Consider the following 22287-nt stretch of genomic DNA (forward strand, 5'->3'; position numbering starts at 1 on the left):
AGGGCAACCATGTCACAATTTCTTATTACATGGATACCTTGGGCTAAGAGCTTTATATTCATCATCTCATTTAATCCTCACAACAATCCATCAGGTAGATTCTGTTATGATATCTGCTTTGCAGAAGATAGAGCTGATGCTCAGGGTTAAATGACTTGCTTTAAGTTATCCAGCTGCCAAGTGGAAGAGCCTAATCTGGAGTCCTTGCAGTCTGACTCCTGAACCTATGTTCAGCCTTCCCTGACAGTTTAAAAAACTGTGGGTTCATCTGTTCGCACTGTGCTAATCATGTTTACTGGATTATCTAATTTATTCCTAAAAACGAAACCGCACGGCCATCTCAGTGCTGAGTTAATGCTCTTTATCAGTATCCTACTGTTCTCCTGTAAGGGTCCTCCTCCAAACGTGGTTTACAGGTTTGCTTAGGAGGTCCTTAGAGCCCCAGAGAAGATGCTTCATGGATTCCACAAACAATGGTGTATTTTCAGCCTAACTGTGAAAATTTAAATAGCCTAAAGATTCCATTCACTTGTTTCTATTTTAAAAATTGAGATTCCATGCCAGATTTTATTTGAAAGGGAAAAGAACAAACACAAAGCAGAACACAATGCTGCAATCTGAATTCATGCTCTGCATCATTCTGTCATATTGACTGTGTCTGCACGATGTAGACACAGTCAATACATGTAAACTATGTAGTTCAGGAACTATCAGAACATGTGTCTGCATGACTGTGTCCTCTAGATGTAGTTGAACGCTTTCTCTTAATTTTTTTGGTTTACTTATAATCCAGATATTTTGGGCATGATTGAGAATATTTCCTCAAATGCAGCCTTTCTTTCTGAAATGACTCAATACTCTTCAAAAGAAAGCAATGCGAAGGCATATCTGTGAGGAATGACTAGACAAGAAAGTCACTGTGAAGTGAGGAATTAAATAGCTTTGCCAGAGAATGTGGTATCATTGTTATTCCTTTAAACACACATATATTCTGCATTGATAGGCTCTCTCTGAAGAGGGGGGAAAATCTTCCTTTCTGAGCCTCCAAGTCTTCAATGGTAAAACAAATATAACAAATATAACACTAACTTTTCAGATGTTACAAAGTTTGATGAAATGAAACATGGATCTTGATATAAATTTGCAATCTCAAATTCTACGGAAGAAATTGATTGACTTAAAACTAACTCCAAGTCTTCACCTACAGAGGGGTGTGAAATTTAAGTACAGTCACTCTTGGAGATTTCTTTCCTCGCGTCTACAAAATCCTACAGAACTCTCAGAGCCCTGCATGTGTCAAAATATCAGAGACAACTCCAGGCATCTGCCCACTCTGGGTTCCAAGGAGACATTCACTGTCGCTGCAGGTTCTGTGGCTCTGCTTTTTCTTGGCCGTCTTGGGGAACAGGTCTCTACAGAAAGTAGGAGTCCTATGTCTGAGGTCCATCCTTGTATATCTCCCTGGAGTCAAAACCAATTCCTGAGGCCGCCTATGTGGAGGGAACAATTGCTGGGCACGGACCTAGACAACTTCCTAGCCTGGAGGGACGTGGTGGAGGACAGTGAGTCTCATCTCTTCAAGGATTTTAGGCTTTTATAAAAAACAGTAAGAGCAGTTCCTGATTCTGCCTGCCACAAAGCTCCCGTGGGCAAAGAGAACATAAAACCCTGCTACCTGCTAGAAAAGGGGCAGGGCAGGTAAAATTATAGACAGCAAAACATAAATTAGTGCTTCAGTGAAATGCTCTGCCCCACATATATGTAAACTATGTAGTTCAGGAACTATCAGAACAGGAGGAGCCCAAGAAGAGCCCCGATTTCACTCAGCTACGGGGAGAGTCAATGTCTCTCGTCACTGATTTTCAAAATTCTGTTTGGTTTGGCAACAAAGCTTCTCTCTTAAGGAAAGCTTATATAGAAGTCCCATTTGTTTAAAAAGAAAGAACAAAAGGACAGAGCTGCTGTCCTGGTGACCTACCTGCTTCCTTACCACAAGAAACCCTAGAGCACTGAATTGGTGTGGCACTTTGAAAGTCGATTTCCTAAGTCAGGGACAGCTTGTTTTAGCTCAGCGACTACATCTCTACAGTACCAGTTATAACACAGCACCCCCAGAAAATCATGTTGAATAAAAGGCTGTTACCACATTCCACTGGATTTAAGATCTATTGTAACGTATACCATTGTATTGTGTATCACCGGGAGATTAAAAAATGTGGTCAAACAAATTATGACATAACACTGATTATAAACCGTGTGCATATTTGAGATGTGTAAAAAAATGTGGTTTAGAGTAGAGATAAAGTTCAGTAATAAGATGACTTTATAAGCAGTGATGAAAAATGCGATCCAAAGAAAGCAAAGTACTTAAGGAACATGTTTGGATTTTTCTATTTTAATTGGCAATCCTCTCCATGCTTTGAAAACATCTTTTTGTAACTATTTAAGAAAGAAATGGAAAGAGTATGAGAGATTGCAGAAAGTTTGAACATTCATTTAGTTTAGGCAGACAGTTGATTTAAAAATGCCATCTCTAACAATTCAGGGCAAGAACAATGGAATTATTTTCAGTTACTAAGTTCTTCATACTATATCTAACATTGTACAAATAACTAGAGAACCATTCAAATGCAACTCAAGAAAATTATTTATAAATTTTTCATTTAATACCTGTGGGAACCTTTGTACATTTGAAGAGCAAGATAATCTAAGTTACTTTGGGAATAGATATTATAAAGCCTCTTTTTTTAAGAATTGATTTTGAAAACTGAAACATTGCTGCATGCAATACAAATCTTCATTAAACACGACCTTAAATTAATAGGATCTGCTCTGACTACATCTTTATATTATGCTTTATCTCTAGGAACTTAAAAGGTAATATTTTTTTCTCTTCAGAATCCAGATTTAGGAACAGTGAAAATAGCACAAGGAAAGGAAAGTGTAAAGGCCAACTGCTTCTCCCTAAACGTTCATCCTATCCATCATTTCCCACTGCTGGGTTTAGAGCAGAGGGTGTGGTGTTGAGGTCTGGGGCTCATTTGAAGGAGTGGAGGGAACAGAGGTGGAAACATTGCAGAATTCAACCAACTTGCAGTTCAAGTCAATATACTACCTACAGTAATATACTGTGGTGGAAGCAAAGCCTTGGCAATGTAGAAATACATGAAAACCACCAGAATTAAAACAAGCAAAGCCTATTTGTTCAGGGCCTGCTATATCAATGGAGTGAGCCATCACTACTTGTGTTTGGCAGAGACTCAGAGTAAGACAGGGAAGTGGAGAAGCTTTACAATGAGAAAAAAAGGGAAGGCTTCAGGAATGCCATGATTGGAGGCCGTTGGCATGGGGGAGCTTGTAGGTTGGTTAACTAGAAGAAGAGCGTCCTATGTGATTGATTAGGAGAGTATATTTGGCTTTCTCCTGTTGGTCCTAAATTGGAAATTGATAGCTTCCCTAATTCGGGGGAGCAAAAATTAGGGAAGCTATCAATTAATGATCAAGTTCTGGTCATTTTGGACAGATGGCTACAGTGGTTGTTGTTTGGCTTCTGGACTGGTGACTGCAGATTGCAGGTCAAAGTTCCTTTTTTTTTTTTTTTTTGAAACAGAGTCTTGCTTTGTTGCCCAGGCTAGATTGCAGTGGCACAATCTCGGCACACTGCAACCACCGCCTCCTGGGTTCAAGCGATTTTCCTGCCTCAGCCTCCCGAGTAGCTGGGATTACAGGTGCGTGCCATCACACCCAGCTAATTTTTGTATTTTTAGTAGAGGTGGGGTTTCACCATCTTGTCTAGTCTGGTCTCAAACTCCTGACCTCATGATCCACCTGCCTGGGCCTCCCAAAGTGCTTGGATTATGGGCATGACCCTGGCCTCTATTTCTATATATGGTTTGGCCAGGATCTATTTGTATTCAGTCTCTCAGCAGGTAGCCTGATGGCCCAACAGACAAAGTCATCCTGGCCACAACTTGAGTTTTTCACATTTTAAGCTTTTAAAAATTAACAAAGCAGTTCATTCTCTTTAAAACAAATTCAAATTACACACAGGTAAAAATAATAAAGAGAAAAGTGAAATAACTCTTTTCCTTGACAAGATTCCCTAGATGTCATTTCTTCTGACAAAGCAGATGGATCAAACCATGAATTTTAGAAATAAAACATCTATTTGTATGAACACAGCATGAGGCAGGTGGAGAAAAAGGCCTGAGTATTAGCCAGAGTTCTTGGTTTTCAAGCAACAGAATCTGACCCAGGTAGAAAGAGTGTTTTTTAAAAGTGTTGATATGGTTTGGATCTGTCTCCCAGCCCCAATCTCATTTTCAATTATAATCCCCAGTGTTGCAGGCAGGGCCTGGTGGGAGGTGATAGGATCGTGGAGGTGGATTTCTCATGAATGACTTAGCAGCGTCCTCTTGGTACTGTTCTTGTGATAGTGAGTGAGCTCTCATGGGATCTGGTTGTTAAAAAGTGTGTAGCGCCTCCCCCTCACTCTCTCTTGCTCCTGCTCCTGCCATGTGAGATGCTTTCCTCCCACTTTGCCTTCCACCATGATTGGAAGCTTCCTGAGGCCTCCCTAGAAGCAGATCCCACTACACTTCCTGTACATCCTGCAGAACTGTGAGCCAATTGAACCTCTTTTCTTTTTACATTAACGAGTCTCAGGTATTTCTCTACAGCAATGTGAGAATGAACTAACACAAATATTTTTTTGGTAATTCATAGAATCATTGAAGGGCTGGGCTGCTGGACTTGAGATAAATTTCTAAAAACAACTCCTTTAGTGCTATGGTATGAATGTGCCCTCCACAACTCATCTGTTGAAACATAATGCCAATACGATAGTATTAAGAGGTGGGCCTTGAGGAGGTGATTATCATGAGGGCAATCAGGATGGAATTAAGATTCTTCTAAAATGGCTTGAGGGGGTGGGTTCACTCTCTTCTGCTCTTTCGCCATGTGAGGACACAGTGTTTGTCCCCTTTTGCCCTTCTATCCCTTCAACCATGTAAGGGCACTAAGATGGCACCATCTATGAGGAACTGGCTTTCACCAGACAACAAACTTGGCAGTACCTTTTCTTGGACTTCCTAGCCTTTGGAACTGTGAGAAATAAATTTCTGCTTATTATAAATTACCCAGTCTCATGTATTTTATTATGGCAGCACGAATGGACTAAGACACCAAGGTCTGCAGCAGAGCTGGTCTAACAAGAAAACTACTACCACAGTTCTTGAGCCCTAGATGCTGGAATCTCTATTACTTCCACTTCTGTACCTGACAGGACTTAGTGCACTTGCTTCTCCTAGCATCACCAATGCCACCACTGGACCAGGCACTGGACTTTGCAGCCTCAGCCACAAACCTGGTCAGAAATAAGACGGATTCTCCATGCATGCACTTCTTCACCATTGCTGCTTCAGATTCAAAGCTTTCATCTATCTGGGTCAGAGCAAGCCTGGGTCAGATGAGCCATAAAGTAAGCAGAGAAGATGAGTTATATACTTTAGAAAGGCAAGATTCATAAGGCAGTAATTTCAAAAGCACTGAGTGTTTTTTTCAATTAAAAAAAGAAGAGAAGAGACAAGAATGTAGTAAATGCCCACTTCTGAGCAGGACTCAACATTCTGATCTTCTAATGCACTAGATAACGGGTGGCTTAGAGACAGACAATAGAATCGCGAAGGTCTTTTTGAGACTCGTAGATGTTTGAAGGTGTCATCCGGCCATCTTTTAAAGAAACATATAATTGTTCTTCTGTAGAAGACTTTGTCTTAAATCACAATCTCATATGAGTTAGGGAATAAATTGAGATGTGCTGTCTGACCATCCATTCTCTGGGTTCAAGCACAGATTAAATGCATCAGCTATTAGGACTTTAAGACTCTATTCCAAATTTGCTCTGTGTCATATACTATATATTTCAATTATCTTACCTTTATTTTTCCCTTTTATGTTTATTTGCCACATTTAATTTTATATCCTGCTACAGTATACATGTTTCTGTCCTTATTGTTTCAAATACTTTTTAGAATAAAGAGTTGCTATGGCATAAACAAGTAAACAAATAAATAAGTAATTTGATTCAGTTCAAAATTCTCTTTCTCAGACATGGCCTGAAACCTTTGTACATGCTAACTTCTGCATGTGCACAAGTTAACAGATATCTCAGTTATGTCAGCACGCTTATGAATAATCAGACCATTCTCATCATGCCTAGGGGCTGATATGTTTTAAAACATTTTTATCTTCCCCAGTTGGAGAGATAATGACAATAACTGTCACTTATAAAACACATTACATGCCAAGCACTGTGCTAAGTGCTCTACGGAGACAATCTTGTTTAATTTTTATAGCAATTTTAGAAGGTGAGTACTACTATTATTGCTACTTTGTTGATGAGTAAACCAAGGCTCAGAAAGGTGAAATAACATCCACAGTTTCAGAGATATTAAGGGTGAGGGTGTTGCGTAACCAATTTCAGTAGTTGACAATCACAGCAGAACCACCATGATGAGGTGGCCAAGATAAGGAGAAGGAAGAGTTAGGGCCTGTGGTCTTTTTCTGTATCTTAGCAACTCACTCCAGCTGCAAGGGAACATTACACAGAGATATTGAGATGGAATCTGTCATGCAAGAATCTTTCGGTTGTGCTGTGTAATCATAAAACTGCTTCAGACAGTAAAGAGATAGGCTGTGATGCTTCAAAGGGAATTTGAAAGGATATCCATCCTCATCCAGAAAGCAGTATGACTAACACTGTTCCACACATGAGTACTCATGGCTGCACTTCACTTCTGGCCATGACAGTGGAGAGTCTATCAGAACAAACTTCTTGTGGAAGAATAGTTGAAATGCCAAACAAACAAACAAATAAACAGCTTTTTGAAGGCAAAGGAGAGTCAACAAGTCAGCCAGCACTTGAGGGCCAAGATTCTGGAGAAAAGGGAAATGCATAGGAGCGACCCCTCCCTTTGCCTTGCTTTTCCTTTCTGAGGTACCTGCTGATGGTTGGCATGGGGCATGGAGTCCAACAGGTGGCACCTAGAGCTTGTGGCAAGTGCTCTAGAATGGTGAGATGAAATTAGGGTTTAGAGTTATAAGCCTGCAAGGATTTGAAGGGCCAAGATCCCCAAGAAAGAACTACAGGGAAGATATTGCATGCCCAATATCCTCTTGAAATATTCACCTATTTCTAAATTGCACATGCACAGGGATGAGGGGTTCCAGATGGAATACAGAATGCCCAGTTAAATTAGAACTTCAGATACACCAGAAATAACTTTTTGGCATAAGAATGTGCCAATATAAATGAAAATATTGAGAATTTTATCAGGTCCCTGGAGTCTATACAAAATAATCAAATGGAAATTCCAGAATTAAAAAATAAAATGTATGCAATGAATTCAATAGATGGGTTTGAGCAGTTTAGACAGAGAAGGAAAAGGATTAAGTAAATGAGAAAGATCAGTGGAAAATTTCCAGATCAAAGAGAGAGAAGAAAATATAGAACACAATCAGAAGGAGAAACAAATTTCTGTTGTTTATAAGTCACTCAGCCCATGGTATTCTGTTATAGCAGCCACAAGGGACTAAGACATTTAGATTTGTCAGTTCACAAATCTCCCTTCAACTATACCTGATTTGATGCTTAACCCATTACTTGAATTTATAATTAATTTTTTATTACCTTTTAAAAGGGCTTTAAGTATATTTGATTCTTTTTCATTTGTATTTTACTTTTTATAGTATTTGTTTCCCGGGCCATATAAGTTCAATGCATTCTCTTATTTTTTGAGACATATTTAAAATTCTTATTTCATACTCTTTGTCTAATAATTCTGATATTGTTAGATTCTCTGGGTCTCGTTCTCCTATCTATTGTTTCTGCTGATTCTGACTTATAGTGGCTTGTTTCTTTATATGTGTTGCTATTTTTTATGTGTGCTTATGTGAGCTTAAGTTACTTGGAGCTTTCTCTGGGGGAAATTTTTGAGATCAAAGTTGAAGGTGAGTTTCTTTAGAAATCATTTCTATTTGCTTCTGACAGGCATCTGGTAGTTCTTCCTGGGACTATTTTAAACAAAATTATTGGCTTGGGGTTTGGGGAGATACAAAGATATTATGAATTCCAGCCCAAAATTTATTTGAGGATAGAGTTATGATTATAAAGCTTCAAGAGGTATCGTTAACTGCCTCTATCCCCAAGCCAAGACTATCTTGTTTTGTGAATTTTTATCTTTTCTAGTCCATTCATCAAGATTAACATTTTTGAGGGATACCTGTTTTATGGGAGTGACTTCTCACTTTGTGCAGGCTCTAGGTTTTGCTTTCTGTCTCCTGTGCAAAGTCAACTAAAACTAAAGATCTAGGCCAGTAGACATTAATGGATTCCCTCAGGGAGTGTCTCTGGCATCAGCTTGGTTCACTTGTCTGGAGTTGTACTTTACATCAGTTTGGCTTTTCCTTAACTTTCTAGTGCATTTATAATATGCTTTTATAGTTCATTCAGCACTTTAAAAATTGCTGTGCCTGGAGGTTGTTTTTGTTTTCTGTTTTTTTGTTTTTTGTTTGTTTTGTAATATCCAGTCTGCCATAGCAGAGGGAACATTGATATTACTAGGCTATGTTTCAAAACATTGATTTTATTATTATTTAGCCATGGTAAGGCTAACAGATCAACAGACCATTAATTGACCATTAATAAGATATTATTAATGACCATCATTGATAAGATAGGGTGTTATACTCAATAGATCCTAAGAGGAGGGAGCACGCCATACCACAGAGATGTGGGTGAGCACATAGAGAAGTGCTGGTCCGGAGGCAGAGGAAGAGAGGGAAATGGGGGTAAGAGTCTTTATCATGGTTTTCATACCAAGGAATGGGAATGGGAGAGGCAGGTTAAGCAGGTTTCGTTAGGATTGGTTAGTCTGAATAATTTCAGTGGGCTTTGGGACGTCGGCGCTGCTCCTAATAGTCTAGTACCTGGCCCTGAGATGATTAGGGCAGGAAAACAGTGGCCTGTAAGAGCTCACTAGAGAAAATGTTTGAAGACATTGGTTCTACAGTGGTCGATGTGCATATGACAAGCATAATGACAGATTAGTTTTTTGCTATCTCTAGAAATTAGCTAGCCCTTGGAGGGACAGTCCCTGCAGGGTTAACAAGGCTCTAAGACGTCAAAGCTTCGAAAATACATAATAAAAATGAAAAAAAAAAAAGATGAATACAGGTTAATACAAATGTATTAGTAAATTAGGCGTCATGTGCTTTTCAAATAATAGTTACCTATGTTTATTTCTATTTTACCTTCTAGGTAGTTAAATGAGGACAAGAATTATATATCATAGTCTTTAAGAAATTGAGATGAAACTCATCTATGACCAATTTATCCAACTTTATTTAGTGTCGATTCTACCTCTGTTGGAATCATGAGCCACAATTTTAAGAAACCATTGGCACTGAGACTACAAAATACTTGTGAATAAAATTTACTGCGTACTTTCAAATGCCTTAGCTACCTTACTTTCTTATATGTTCATTTTTCCATTAATCTCTTCTGTTTCCAGTCACCATCATTAAAAACTCTCTTGGTCAGGCACAGTGACTCATGCCTGTAATCCCAGCACTTTGGGAGGCCAAGGCAGGGAGATCACCTGAGGTCAGGAGTTTGAGACCAGTCTAGACAACATGGTGAAACCCCGTCTCTGCTGAAAATACAAAAATTAGCTGGGTATGGTGGCAGACACATATAATCCCAGCTACTTGAGGGGCTGAGGCAGGAGTATCACTTGAACCTGGGAGGAGGAGGTTGCAGTGAGCCAAGATCATGCCATTGCACTCCAGCCTGGGTGACAAGAATGAAACTCCATTTAAAAAAAATAAAACAACAACAACAACAACAACAACACAACTCTCTTACATTTAAAACAAAAAATTAAAAACACAATTAAGATGTGTAATAACATATGGCCCCTGTTGAGAATTTATCTGCAGGTATAGGTGACTATAACTTTAAAGGATTCATGTAGTGGAACAAAGCAACTTTCCTCTTGGTCTTATACTTCAATCAAATGACAACTGAGTTTGATTATGTAGTTGAGTGAGTTACTCTATTCCAGTCACATGTCAGATATCCCTTCCACTGCATTTCTCCTGAGCAATGTTTTAGAAAAGCATTCTTGGAAGGCATGTTCTTTCTCATGTCCAGATTTAATCCGTCCTAAGGATAAAAACAGCTTCTCTACGGTTCCACTGGCTCTGCAAGGCACCGTGCCAAGTTCTTCGTCATCACTCAAGCAATCATCATGCAAATTTGCATGCAGTCTAAGTGTTAGTCCTATTTGAGGACAGTCTCCACAAAAATGATGGAGACTATATTTCTGAATCCACAGAAGCATAACTTTAGAATCCAAAAATCAAGACCACGATTCCCATGCTTGCCCAAGTGCTTATGCCCAGTCAAATGCGACTTAACACGAAAGCCAGTACTGCTAATGTCACCGAAGTACCCTCCTTCTCTTTCTTCACCTGGTGTGCTTTGAAGTTATAAACATTAATGTGGAAAAGGGTGAGTGGGACTTCACGTGCATGGTAAAGCCTCTTGGCACTTTAAGTTATTTGTACCCAATGCCAACAAACAGCCCCTTTCCATCTGCAAGTGAATATTTCCCAAAGCAGAGAAATATCTTAATAATGCTCTATTCTTTAGGAATATAGGCTCTCCCTCTCCTTTGTTTAAGGCAACACAGAGCAATGAGTGTTTGAACTGGCTCTATTTATCTACTCTGATAGTTTTATTACAGGCACCCTGTGACAGAGGGAAGCTTTCAGCCAAATGACTTCACAGAACAGATATTCAGGGAAGGTTATTCAGACACATGTAGTTAAAACATTTCCTGAACAAAAGCCAAGGAATATTTTCTTATTTTCCCCTCCAGTACTGACCTGAATGTGCTACAAGCTGCCATAAAAAATGGAAGCAGTTGCATGACTTTGCTTTGGTCTAGCCTGTATTATGTGGAGAAATGCATGGGTGGGGATGAAGGGATCAAACTATTATTATTATCATTATTATTATTTTTTGAGATAGGGTCTCACTCTGTTGCCCAGGCCAGAGTGCAGTGGCGCCATCTCCGCTCACTGCAGCCTTGACCTCCCAGACTCAAGTGATCCTCCCACCCCAGCCTTCCAGGTAGCTGGGACGACAGGTATGTGCTGTCATGCCCTGCTAGTTTTTTGGCATTATTTTTGTAGAGGCGGGGTTTCGTCATGCTGCTCAGGCTGGTCTTGAACTCCTGAGCTCAAGCAATCCACCCACCTCAGCCTCCCAAAGTGTTGGGATTACAGGTGTGAGCTAGCATACCAGCTAGGGATGTCAACTTTAATGCAGGAGAAAGCATGGCTTGAACTATGATCAATCTAGGAACCGAAGACTTCCAAAAAATATTTTTTGGATAGTTTTGATGGCGCTCATTTGTTGCGTGCTAGTTTCTTCTGGAAAAAAAAAAAAAAGTCCTCTGATAATACATATTATAGTTTTTCACAGTGAACAATCTCATTTTTTTTTGTTGTACTCCCCATTAGTAATAAGTTGCTGAGCACCTGCCTCCAGTATAAGCACATTTAATATATATTTTCACCATAAAACATTTAAAGGATGAAATAAAGTTAAAATAACCAATATTTAAAATTCTTCCTAATTGCAATGGTTTTTATTAACCTACTCCTCAAAGTATTAAAACATCAAGGTGACAATAAAGTATGTTGGTACTCATTTTATATATTATAAAAACATGCATGTTAATTTGATATTTTCTTAAGTCATATGTTCAGATTTCAGAGTATAAAATGTCAGTAAAGATAAATATTCACCATATTACAAACATACAAATATATAAATGTAGTACAAAAACAACAAGTTAAAGCAAATTTCTTAAAAGTGAAATAAAAAACATATATTATTCAAACATAAATTGATAGATAAAATAAAGCATTATTTTAAAATAATAAAGCACATATTAAATGCAAACTGATACGACACATTATGAACACTGAAAATGAAATATATTTGAATTTTTAGAATGTAATCCTGTAAAGTTTTAATTATTAGAACGGATTTATTTCAGTTTCTGGAAAAGCCTTAAGACTCTAGTTGGGAAATTATAAGGAAAGAGTTAGAAACTGACTTGAAGTATTTTCCTTCAACTCTTTCCTTCTCAAATAATCCCTTTGTTGTTTTATTATTTTGAGGATATAGTAAACTATTTTTCTCCAAGAACCATAATTTTTCCAATGATGGTAAACTATACTTTTGTTTTAAAGAAATAATTTCTGGTTTATCTTAGTTTCATCATACAGATTGAGTTTTCAACGGATATTGAGTTACTCAGACTCAGTACTGACAATTCATTTTCCACTTGTTTGGAAAGTCTTTGAACTAGAAAAAAAATTCTTTCAGTATAAACTTTGGTCAATTACTATTTTCTTCTTTCTCTTAAGAGTTTTGAATATACTGAAGAACGCTTTTAAAACAACTATATCTTTTTTTTTGCTCTGAAATTTTAATATAGTTTATAACTCTCAGGAATAGCTAAAGTCAGAAATAATTCAGATATTAAGTTTTTCAATATAAAAAGAGTTATATCAACACCTCATCCCCCAATATTCTGGTGTTTCAGTACTTGAGAAAAACTGTATGACCAGAATATTTGAGCAAGAAAACTTGTGTGGCAACATGCTTAGGGAAAAATTCACCATTAATATCGGTGAAATATATATCTATATATAGTGACTTTAACAATAGAATTTGGTCATTACTGACTGTGGGTGTAAAAGGACTCAGATCAAGGATAGAAATTCAGCGATGCAGGTTTCTTGTTTATGCTTAGATTTTTCATATCTTTAATCCAGAGATTTTTTTAGAGCAGGAATCTTTCTAGCCAGTGTTCTATTTTGTGAGAGATGATTTAGTTACAGCCATATAACATAATCTCAGACTCACCAAACTAAGTTGTAAAAACTGAAAGCCAATGCATTGAGGGCATTGGTCAACTTCCTTGTCATTCAAAGTCTCCCTCTTCCTGTAGGATCCCTAGAGCACTACAAGTGACATGTAGCTGGTTAGGTTGATGTGTCAATGAATATGAAATACTGGTAAAGCTTCGCTTCCTTTTTGTTTTAGGTCAGAAGCAAATGTAAGTTAAATTTCTAATATTTCCTTCTGCTCTTTTAATATATTATTTTGCATATTCCATGGAGTGCAAGTTCCCTATCATTGTAGGAGAGACAGAATGAGTTACATGTCTATCCTACTCATATAGGCAGGTACAACACAGAGCATAGGGACCCAGATGTGGTGAGGATTTAGGAATCATATAGGTGGGGGTGGAGTGAGAGGGGAGCTGCGAGCACCAAGGTGGATTCAAGAGGAAGGTGGGCTTATAGTTTAATTTATTTCAGGCTCTCCTGCCAGTGTCATTAACTGTACCTTTGTAAATACAAAGGGCCACAGTCCAGCATAGCACTTGGACATTCAATCATAAGTTATTAAATTTAATTGAATTAAAGAGTTGGAACCATTACGTGACTAATTTAAGGCCCCAGACTGGGTACATTCAACAGACAGCCAACATTTGGCAAGGGCTAAATTGATGCCTGCAGAGGTGGTGGCACTGCCCTAGTTCAGGGCTTCAAAATTTCTCATTATTTGAGAGGGCAGTATAGGAGGAGGAAGAGTTAGAAAAGGCTCCACTGAAGAATTAGATTCTAAGATGGAGTTTAAGAACTGATAGAGGATTTTTGTTTCTTTTCTTTTAAATTGGCTTTTAAAAAATATAAAGGCAAAAATATAACTGCAGCAAATTTAGAAAATGCAGATAAGCCTTCCCAAAAAGAGAACAAAAAGAAAAGGAATAAAAACAAAAAAGAAATTACTCATGATTGCACTAACCAAAGACAACATTAACTAAGCTTTGATGAGTATTAATTTAGCTGTGTGTGTGTTAAGAAAGCAATTATTTATACACATAAACACCCCCCAAATTCACTCCACCTCAGGATTGAGGGTAAAATCCTTCTAATTTAAGAGCCTCTTTGATTGCCAGCATCATCATGGGATGGTAAAATAATGAAGATAATGGTCAAATAATTGAAGATAGAATGGCCAGATAATTGAAGATAATTTTAAGAGTTGGAGGAGGAAAAATCAGATTGAAGGAGTCAAGACAGAGCCAACTTAAATTGCTTTGTACAAGGGAACTAAGCAGTTCGGGGAGATTGTTCCCCTCTGGTGGCCACCACTGCTCTATGGAAGGCACCACAGCTATTCCCCAGAATTCCCTTGCAGCTCCTGGTGCTCCACAGGTGCTGCAGGTTCCTGTCCTGCACATGACCACTGATGCTGCTCCTCTGGGCAAAACCGGGCCTCCTGGGGACTGACTCTGCTGCATGGGGCTCCGTGACAAAGGCCTTGGAATGCTCTGTGCAGCGTTGGAACTGTCTTATGCAGTTGAGAGCACAGCTCTCAGCTGTGATTTATTGTCTGTCAGATAGGTGCCAGCAATGTCACTGGAGCACCTGCTGTTTTATACATCTTACTTACAGCTGTTTTGCTCTTTAAAAGATTCATATCTTCACCCAGGGAAAGTGGAACAGGAGGATGTATCCGAGGGACAAACCCCACTGTGCAGAAAGTCTCAGCTCTCCACTAAGGCTTTGTTGCTGGTGCTGCCAAGGTCCTTTCCTTATTGGCAGGAACTCTTTACTGAGAAAATCCTCAGTCCTGCTGAAGACTTCTCCCAAATACATCTTGGTGTATATTTGCCCAGAAGTATATGCGATTTTAGTTTTGGATATTTTTTTTTCCTCACTCCAGGAGGGACCTTAGCTTTCAGACAAACAGGCTTCTAATAGTCTACACTCACATCTTTGTGCCAAAAACACTCAGACATGTCAGAATTCTCCTAACCTATTCTTTGATTTATTCATTTCTGACCAGGGCTCAGAAAATTCCCAAATCCCAGTATTATAAACTACAAAGCAAGATTCAATATCTGAACCCAAACTATATTGAGTGATAGTTTCTAGCAGCTTAGGAAAAGCCATGAATGTCATATTGCAGTGTCTGGACATAATTACATAGACAGTAAAAGCCTTAGATAGAAGTGTGCACGTGCGTGCGTGTGTGTGTGCGTACAAGTGGACTTACGTTTTAAGCAAAACAGAGTCACTCATCTTTAGGAGCTTGTATTTTTTTTCAGTCTGCTTTATATGTCCAACCAATACATCAGTGTTCATGGTCAGATTCATTTATAAGGCTGAAATAAGCACTGGCTGGACAACTTTTAGAAGATTTAATAAATCACCTTGAAGAAAGCCAAAGCCCTTTGCATACTGCTATATTCTCACCTGCCCAGCATTCCATCTTGGGCTGCAGGGGGGAATCAACTCTTTCCTATTCTATACATTTAAGGAATCAGGGGTTAGCCCAATTATTGTTCCTGGTCTGTGTCTCAGGCTTAGCCAATCAGGGTACTGCAACCTCCTGGCAACCGTTCAGGAAAGGACATGTGATCCCAGGCTTTAAAAACATGTTTTAATACTAGGGTCATAAATAAAGACTATATCTCTTGTTCTGAAGCCAAAGCTGTAAGACTGTCGTGAGCATGGAGATAGTGATAATCCTCCTTTGGCCATCACGAAGGGAGAGGCTTCTGAGACTAAGACCATGCAGAGGCAGAGTCGAGAGATGCAGAGAGACAGGACTCTGATTATTGGAGCTCCTGAGAGTAACTAAGCCTGGCTTCCCACTTGTACCAGAAAATTAATTGCTTTTTCCCTTCTTTTGTACTTAAGCCAGTTTAGGTTGGTACCTGACTATCATATTTCATAGCATAAAATAAGCTCAGGTAAAAAAAACAAAATTAATAAATCGATTCAAAAATTCTGAAGAAAGACTTACATCTAAACAAGTAGGAAGTATTTTCATTCTGTCCTGTGTTGGATGCCAGAACCCAGACATTGGGAACACAATATTTTCTTCACTTAATTCTATGCAAATGACAAAGTTGAGACTCGGAATAGCTTGCTATTTTGGCCAACAACACACAGCAAATAATGGGGGAGGGCAGGATGTGAATCTGCCCTCTTCTTCAAAGTCCTTGCAGGTTTTTCTTCAAAGTCCGTGCGTTCTTCTCCAAATAAGGAAATGTCAACTACTATGGCAACATATTTTAATACAATGAGACTAAAACGAGCATGAAGCTTCATAGCACTAATAATTCATCATGAATTATATGTTTCACTTTTTTGGTCAATGTTGATAAATTAAGTCTCTCAACATCCCTAGCCCCAAATGCTATCCAGGTTAGAACCTGATATATTTTTACCTCTAAGCAGGGAAATGCCCGATTAATAACAGGCATATTTGATACCCACTGCAAAGTTGCTAAGTTCTTGTTCTACTCCAAAGATGGAATTCCTTCAGCTCTTCAGAGGGGCATCTTGAAGAACTTCCAACCACCTCTAATCTGCTCCCTCCTCCCCTTTTATTCTATCTAATTCTGATTTACTTCAACTCATCCTAATTCAACAAATATTTACTGGGAATCTACTATATGCCAGATACCCTAGTGAGCAGATAACCTGTTTGATAAATCAATTGTAGCTTCTTGTCTCAAAAGAATGAGTTGTGTTTACTTTTCTTTTAAAGACAGGGTGTAGTTCTGTTGCCCAGGCTGAATTGCAGTGGTACAATCACAGCTCACTGCAGCCTCACCTCCCAGGCTCAAGTGATTCTCCCACCTTAACCCTCCAAGTAGCTGGGAGTACTACTATTTTTTATAGAGATGGAGTCTCACCATGTTGCCCAAGCTGGTCTCGAACTCCTGGGCTTAAGCAAGCCTCTCGCTTTGGCCTCCTAAAATGTGTACCTTTTTTATTAAGCTACTCTCCACCCTGCCACCCCTAATAACCAATTCTTTGTGTAATGTGAAGATTGGGCCTTCTGTTGATGCAGGAAAGAAGTAAGTTGTTCTAAAAAGTCTGCGTTGAGACCACTGTTATGGGTTGAATTGTGTTCCTTAAAATTCATATGTTGATGTCCTAAGGCCCAGTACCTCAGAATATGGCCTTATTTGGAAACAGAGTTATTGCTGATGTAATTAGTCAGGCTAACACAGATCATTAGAGTGGAGCCTAATTCAATATGATTGGTGATGACTGGTGTCCTTACTAAAAGGGGAAGTTTGGATAGTTTGGACATAGATATACAGAGGGTAGATGATGAGGAGATGCAGGGAGAATGCCATGTAAACATTAAGATGGCCATCTACTAGCCAAAGAGAAAGGCCTGGAGCAGATCCTTTCTTCATAGTTCTTAGAAGGAATAAACCCTACCAACACCTTGATTTCAGACTGCTAGCTCCCAGAAGTGTGAGACAATACATTTTTGTTGTTTTAGCCACCCAGTCTGTGGTACTTTGTTATGACGGCTTTAGCAAACTGGCTAACTTCAGATGTGGTGTGTTTAGCCTGCATGATGTTTTTATTTTTTAACTACACCAACATTTTAAAGTCAGGAATTCTCACCTAAAATAATATGCTTTTCCTGAAACACTGGGAGACATACAGTTCTGAACTTTTATTTCCATGTGACATGACCACTTGGAGTTGAGTAGCAACTTTCTCTTTTAGATGGACATGTGTTTGCAAGTTCATCATAGTCTTACCAGTTCACCTTGCATTCCAGAAGACTGGAATGATTGTTGACATTTGCCATCATGCTGAAGTCCACTCTGATCTCTAATCTAGGTCCATCAATATATGCAGCTGAATTGATCCAAAGTGGAGAGTCACCACTCCATTGGAGGAGTGAGAAGTAGAATAACTAGAGGAGAGAGGTGAGATTCCTTGAGATCTAACGGGAATAGGGCGATGGGGGAGTGATAGGAATCTGAAACCACACCTCATTAGCAGAGACCGGGACAGGATAGAGCATGGCTGCAGGGGTCCTGCCCCGTGTTCTGTGGTACTGGGAGCTGTGTTAAAGGTACTGAGAGCAAGGCAGGGCACAGAGAGGTGGATGCCACTATGAGCAGAGAAGCTGCCCACCTTTGGACAGTCCAGGTGGACAATGGACACCTCAGTGGCCACCATAATGGACTGAAGAACAGAGTGTCTTCCCCACATTTTCCAGACTGTTAGCCCAGCAAAACTGCTGTCTGTAGCCCATGCTTCTCTTCCACTCCAATAACAACTGACATTGGATTTCTCATCAACTCTGACAATAAGATTTGTTTAGATTTAGAAAAATAATATAAGTAAGTTTCCTTACACTCTAATCATGTGGAACAAATTTTAAAAAGGAATGCTTTTTTTTACTTCATGTCCACTTTACCCAGGAGGCTCAGTGAGGTCAAGTAACTTGCCCAAGGGCACACAACCATTCATTATTTTGAAAATAAATCTTATTTCCTATCTTCTCTGTGGGTTCTTCATTAATAGTCTCCCAGCAGGCAGGTCCCACTACTTTTCTTCCATATTCAGAGAACATGTGCCCTTTCAAACAGGTCTCCAAGGACTTTGCTGAATAACCATGAACACCAGCAATCACTCAGAATTGGAAAGCAGCATAAATGGTCCCAAATGCCAATGTTCTCATCCACAAAGCTTTTCCCCAGTGCTGGAGTTGGCATTTTTCATCCTCATGCTTTAGCTGAAATAACATCTGAGAAGACTTGCTGAGGACTGATGATTACAAAGATGGGTTTCGTATCATATGGACAAATAGAACAAGTAACAAGACATGGATATTAATAATAATGTTGCCTTCATTCTCTTCTAATTCTGGAAGTAATTTTTACCTTGTGCAGATTAATGAGAAGCTAACTTAATGAATGCTTGGCAGATCTTGGGAGATTAGTCTTCTTGCTAGGTGGGTTACTCCACCATTCACTGAGGCTCTCTTCAGCTCTCATAACCCTTAAGAAGTAGAAGCAAATAGGAAGAGAACTACCAGTAGTGAAACTAGAGGAAACTGTTCCCACTGCTGTGCCTTGGATCTAGCTGTTGAATGCAAAAACACAAAGTTGCTTTTCTGATGCCAACAGCTCCTTTTCCTATCTTTAACTTAGAACTTTCCAAAAGAGGAGAGTAAGAAGGCTCATGGCAACCTGGAGAGTTTGCATTCATTGTGCAGATGAGAAAAACAAGATCCGGAAAAATGGAAGGATATTCCCAAGATGCTTTGGCTAATTACAGGACTGGGAATGAGAGGCCAAGTTTGTTTCCTTTTTTGAAGCATGGATGTTTCCTCCTATAATAGGCTGGCAGTGCAAGATCTCGGGGTCTCTGTGGTAGATGAAAATTCCAGGACAGGCAAGCAGGGATTTCATTCAACAGATTTGGTCTCTATGACCACACAAAAGTAGTTTGAAATTTGCTCTGTTTGAATGATTTTATATTCAAGTATTTTTCAAAAATCCTGCTTTTACTTAAGAAACAGAAAAAATTGAAATATTTCTTTTGAGGCAGGCAATTAGCAAAGGAACAGGGCATGATTTCTTGCAGGTGGCTAAAAGCAATACAAATGGGGCCAAACAGGTTAGCACAAGGACCCATCCCCTAGTAGAAAGGAACCGTTACAACAGGCTACAACAATGAAGACAGATTGCAGACATCCTGCTTTAGGCACAGATAAGAATGTGAAACAGAAGCAACTGGCACAACTGGTTAAATCCAAGATGGCTGAAAAACTTGATCAACTGCTGACCCTTGGCTTCATTATACTCCTATTATCATAAAATTTCCATGGGGGAACCCCCTACTCCCATCATGCACCTGGTGCTATGACAGTTCTAGATTAACCATATTTAGTCAATTGAGAAAAGAGTAGCACCCCAATTCCAGGAATTGCCTGCCCATTTCCCAGAAAACCCCTCTCCTTACTATAGATTATTTCAGGCCTTCATTCTGCTTATCCATCTAGTACGTAAGCCCTGGCCACCTTGATCATAGCTCATTCTTTTGAGCACAGCTGCATTCCTCTCTTGAGCATGTGCTTGTTTTCGCTCTGCAATAAAGCTTCTATACTATCACTGTGGTTTTGCTTTAATTTCTTTTGTACTGTGAAGATGAGGACCTGACCCAGGCTTACCAGCTACAGGAGCTAATTTATTTAATGAATACTTAACTATATGCTAGGCTAAGTGTTCTACAATGTATTAGATAAGTTAATCCTCACAATACCTTTATGGGGTGGGTTATATTTATATACTCATTTTACCAATTAGGAAAAAAGTGTAAGGAATTTTCCCTAAATGGTACAGAGAGCAAGTGGCAGGTCCTGGATGCATACTCAAATTTGTCTGATTCCACAAAGCCCATGTATCCATTTTCTTATTGTTGCATAACAAATTATAACAAATTTTGTAGCTTAAAACCACACCCATTTATTACCTTACAGTTCTGTAGGCCTGGAGTCCTGTTGAAGCTGGCTTGGCTCTGTTCGAGGCCATCAATCACAAGGCCAAGATCAAGGTGTAAGCTGACTGGGCTCTTATCTAAGGCTCTGGGAAGACATTTACTTCCAAGATCATTCAGGTTGTTGGCAGAAACCAGTTCCTTGAAGTTGTAGGTTGCTGTTTTATTACTGGCTTAAGTCTGACCTCTGCTCCTAGAGGCCACCTGCATCCCTTCTCACATGTGCCCTTCCATCTTCAAAGTGCAACAGTACTGACTCCATGTTAGAGAAAAGCTTGCTTGCTTGAATACAACGATGACTTTACTCAGATTTGTAGATTATTCCCTAAAAACAGCCCAGAAAAAAGGACCTTCAAAAGAGGTAAAAGAAAGTACCCTAGACCGGCAGTGGCTCACGCCTGTAATTCCAACACTTTGGGAGGCCGAGGTGGGTGGATCGCCTGAGGTCAGGAGTTTGAGACCAACCTGGCCAGCATGGTGAAACCCCGTCTCTACTAAAAATACAAAAAAAATTAAAAAATAAAATAGCCAGGCATGGTGGCAGGTGCCTATATTCCCAGCTAGTCGGGAGGCTGAGGCAGGAGAATCACTTGAACCTGGGAGGCGGAGGCTGTGGTGAGCCAGATCGGGCCATTTCACTCCAGCCTGGGCAATGGAGCGAGACTCTATTTCAAAAAAAAGAAAGTACCCTGACCAACAACCCTGGAAAGGACTAATCTAATAAGAATAGACTGACAATGCCTGCAGAAGGGTACAGAACAGCAATGGAGAAAGCAATGATTAATTATCCACCTGAGACTGTGCACATTTTACAAGAATGTTTTGATCATCATTTCCTCTAATTTCCCTTAAAAATCCCTGATTCAGAGGCACAAATCAGAGACTTGGTCTTTGAACACCAGTTCACTGCCTCCCCTGCGTTGCTGGCTTCTTGAATCAAGCTAACCTGCCTTTCATCAAAGCTCATCTCTTGAGCTTTTGGCTTTCAGGTGACAAGTGGCCTAGACTTGAGTTCAGTTACAAAGGCAGCAAGTGTGCATCGAGTCCTTCCTTCTCATGCAATTAGATCATGCCCACTTGGGTAAACTCTTGTCTTAAGGTCAACTGATGTGGAACTTTATTTGCATCTACAAACTCCCTTCACGGCAGTACCTGGATTAGTGTTTTATTGAAAATGACCAGGGACAGGAATGTTAAGGGGTTGGGGGTAACATAGGTTTAGGGTAAGAAAGTGAATAAGGTGAGAGACCACAGAACAGTGAGGAATAGAGAGAACCAGCTCCCATGGTGCTCCAATTGTAGGAGCTGCCCCTGTGCGGCTCACCCAGGTTACTGCTGCACGGGAAAGTAAAAGGAGTGTTAACTGATCTTTGAATTTTTCCAAATCAGGAATCTGTTTTTTTTTTTTTTTTTATGTGACATCATTCAATTAGAAAAAGCTTACAATGAACTTAAAATTAAAATGCAGGATCTTCGGGACACCAGTCAGAAACTGCCTACACAAATTCTGTGACCATGGCTGATTTTTCCCTGACTCCTTAATCCAGTCACTTGTCGTGTCTCCATGTTGACAGCCTTGTCCTTGCACACCAACCCTGGTCTCTGCATCGTGAGCACCATAAACCAGAGCAGCTCACTAGCTGATCTTCAAAGGTTAACAAAGCATTTCTTAAGCATTGGTTTAGGGCTTCCCCAGACAGTCCCAGTGACTTTGCTTCACTGTTCTTTCACAGAGAATCTGCTCCAACTGCTCCCCAAAATAGCCCTCTCTAGGCTATAGTTTGTCTACCTCCTTTATTAGAT

The sequence above is a fragment of the Macaca fascicularis genome, chromosome 6 (assembly GCF_037993035.2).
Source record: "Macaca fascicularis isolate 582-1 chromosome 6, T2T-MFA8v1.1".
NCBI classification, from domain to species: domain Eukaryota; kingdom Metazoa; phylum Chordata; class Mammalia; order Primates; family Cercopithecidae; genus Macaca; species Macaca fascicularis.